This window comes from Salmo trutta, chromosome 12, assembly GCF_901001165.1.
Source record: "Salmo trutta chromosome 12, fSalTru1.1, whole genome shotgun sequence".
NCBI classification, from domain to species: domain Eukaryota; kingdom Metazoa; phylum Chordata; class Actinopteri; order Salmoniformes; family Salmonidae; genus Salmo; species Salmo trutta.
Window position 1 is genome coordinate 80300071 of NC_042968.1, and position 3702 is coordinate 80303772.

Below are 3702 nucleotides of genomic sequence, written 5' to 3' on the forward strand. Positions count from 1 at the left end.
TCCTCTCCTCCCCACCATTTGTCTCTTTCCTCTCCTCCATTTGTCTCTGTCCTCTCCTCCATTTGTCTCTGTCCTCTCCTCCATTTGTCTCTGTCCTCTCCTCCATTTGTCTCTTTCCTCTCCTCCATTTGTCTCTTTCCTCTCCTCCATTTGTCTCTGTCCTCTCCTCCATTTGTCTCTGTCCTCTCCTCCATTTGTCTCTGTCCTCTCCTCCATTTTGTCTCTTTCCTCTCCTCCATTTGTCTCTTTCCTCTCCTCCATTTGTCTCTGTCCTCTCCTCCATTTGTCTCTGTCCTCTCCTCCATTTGTCTCTGTCCTCTCCTCCATTTGTCTCTGTCCTCTCCTCCACTTTGTCTCTGTTCTCTCCTCCATTTGTCTCTGTCCTCTCCTCCATTTGTCTCTGTCCTCTCCTCCATTTGTCCTCTGTCCTCTCCTCCATTTGTCTCTGGTCCTCTCCTCCATTTGTCTCTGTCCTCTCCTCCATTTGTCTCTGTCCTCTCCTCCATTTGTCTCTGTCCTCTCCTCCATTTGTCTCTGTCCTCTCCTCCATTTGTCTCTGTCCTCTCCTCCATTTGTCTCTGTCCTCTCCTCCATTTGTCTCTGTCCTCTCCTCCATTTGTCTCTGTCCTCTCCTCCATTTGTCTCTGTCCTCTCCTCCATTTGTCTCTGTCCTCTCCTCCATTTGTCTCTGTCCTCTCCTCCATTTGTCTCTGTCCTCTCCTCCATTTGTCTCTGTCCTCTCCTCCATTTGTCTCTGTCCTCTCCTCCATTTGTCTCTGTCCTCTCCTCCATTTGTCTCTGTCCTCTCCTCCATTTGTCTCTGTTCTCTCCTCCATTTGTCTCTGTCCTCTCCTCCATTTGTCTCTGTCCTCTCCTCCATTTGTCTCTGTCCTCTCCTCCATTTGTCTCTGTTCTCTCCTCCATTTCCATCCTTCCTGCTTCTTCCACCCCTTTAATCTCCTGAATTCACCTCTTTCCTCTTTCCCCCTTCTTATCTCCCTTCTTTCCTATCCTAGCTCACCTCCTCCTTCCCCCTATCCTCTTTTCCCATCCTCCCCTATCCCCTGTCTCCTTTCCACTCCCTAGGCTTTCCTCATTAGTGTTTCTACAGATTAATTATACATTTGACTAGATGTAGTCAAAGTCAGCACTTATAGTCTGTGTGCACATTAGTGGCCTTCATGTATGTATGTATGTATGTATGTATGTATGTATGTATGTATGTATGTATGTATGTATGTATGTATGTATGTATGTATGTATGTATGTATGTATGTATGTATGTATGTATGTATGTATGTACAGTACCAGTCAAAAGTTTGGACACACCTTCTCATTCAAGGATTTTTCTTTAGTTTTACTATTTTCTACATTGTAGAATAATAGGTGAGACCTCAAAACTATGAAATAGCACATATGGATTCATGTAGTACCCAAAAAAGTGTTAAACAAATCAAAATATATTTTAGATTCTTCAAAGTAGCCAACCTTTGCCTTGATGACAGCTTTGCACACTCTTGGCAATCTCTCAACCAGCTTATCCTGGAATGCTTATCCAACAGTCTTGAAGGAGACTGTTGGATAATCCACATACGCTGAGCACTTGTTGGCTGCTTTTCCTTCACTCTGCGGTCCAACTCATCCCAAACCATCTCAATTGGGTTGAGGTCGGGTGATTGTGGAGGCCAGGTCATCTGATGCAGCACTCCATCACTCTCCTTCTTGGTCAAATAGCCCTTACACAGCCTGGAGGTATGTTGGGTCATTGTCCTGTTGAAAAACAAATGATAGTCCCACTAAGCACAAACCAGATGGGATGGTGTATCGCTGCAGAATGCTCTGGTAGCCATGCTGTTTAAGTGTGCCTTGAATTCTAAATAAATCACAGACAGTGTCACCAGCAAAGCACCATCACACCATCACACCTCCTCCTCCATGCTTCACGGTGGGAACCACACATGCAGAGATCATCCGTTCACCTACTCTGCATCTCACAAAGACACAGTGGTTGGAACCAAAAATATCAAATGTGGACTCATCAGACCAAAGGACAGATTTCCACCAATCTAATGTCCATTACTCGTGTTTCTTGGCCCAAGCAAGTATTTTCTTCTTATTGGTGTCCTTTAGTAGTTGTTTCTTTGCAGCAATTCAACAATGAAGGCCTGACTCACACAGTCTCCTCTGAACAGTTGATGTGTTTGTTACTTGAACTCTGTGAAGCGTTTAATTGGGCTGCAATCTGAGGCTGGTAACACTAATGAACATATCCTCTGCAGCAGAGGTAACTCTGTGTATGTTCTTTCCTGTGGCGGTCCTCATGAGAGCCAGTTTCATCATAGCGCTTGATGGTTTTTGCGAGTGAACTTGAAGAAACTTTCAAAGTTCTTGAAATGTTCTGCATTGACTGACCTTCATGTCTTAAAGTAATGATGGACTGTTGTTTCTCTTTGCTTATTTAAGCTCTTCTTGCCATAATATGGACTTGGTCTTTAACCAACTAGGGCTATCTTCTGTATACCACCTTGTCACAACACAAATGATTGTCTCAAATGCATAAAAAAAGGAATTCCACAAATTAACTTTTAACAAGGCACACCTGTTAATTGAAATGCATTCCAGGTGACTACCTCATGAAGCTGGTTGAGAGAATGCCAAGAGTGTCATCAAGGCAAAGGGTGGCTACTTTGAAGAATCTCAAATATAAAATATATTTTGGTTTGTTTAACAAAAACAATGACATTTCTAAGTGACCCCAAACTTTTGAACGGTAGTGCATTTTGATTTGTTTCACTATTTTTTGGTTCCTACATGATTCCATATGTGTTATTTCATAGTTTTGATGTCTTCACTATTATTCTACAATGTAATAAATAGTAAAAATAAAGAAAAACCCTTGAATGAGTAGGTGTTCTAAAACTTTTGACCGATAGTGTATACAGTATGTATGTATGTATGTATGTATGTGGTGGCAGGTAGCCTAGTGGTTAGAGCTTTGGGCCAGTAACCAAAAGGTTGCTAGATCGAATCCCTGAGCCGACAAGGTAAACATCTGTTGTTCTCCCCCTGAACAAGGCAGTTAACCCACTGTTCCCCGGTAGTCCGTCATTGTAAAGAATAATTTGTATGTATGTGGCTGGTTGGCTGCTTTGCTTTAGCTCCAGTGTGAGCATCTTGCTGCCAGCTTTAGCCTCCATGTTTGTAGAACTGCACCACTTGACGCTGTGCTGCCAGCTCTACCTGGTATCTTTAAGAAGGAACATTGATATTATTAGTGACAATCTGAAGCTGTGCAGTGTGTGTGTCGGGGAGGATGGGGGTTGAGAAGCTGGTGACTGCAGCTGCCTAGTCTGTAAGATGGAGTTCAGTGGTCATATCTGAGGCCCCCTCACCACTCACACATAATCAAACAAGCCCAGACACTTCATTATTCATTCAGCTGGTGCTGCTGCACACAACTCTGCTCAGCTTAACTTGTCTGACAAGACTGTGTGTCTCCTGAGTGTGCGTGTGTGTGTTCACAGTGTGTACCGGTGTGTGTTTAAGCCATGTGTATGTGTATATTCCAGAGTAGGTGTGTTTCTGCTATAGTGAGGAAAGTATCTCTATTTACAATATGTATGGTGTGTTGAAAATGTGCAGCTTGCGAGTCCACGTGGGTAAATATAGTATGTGAACTCATAATGGAAACTCATAATGCAT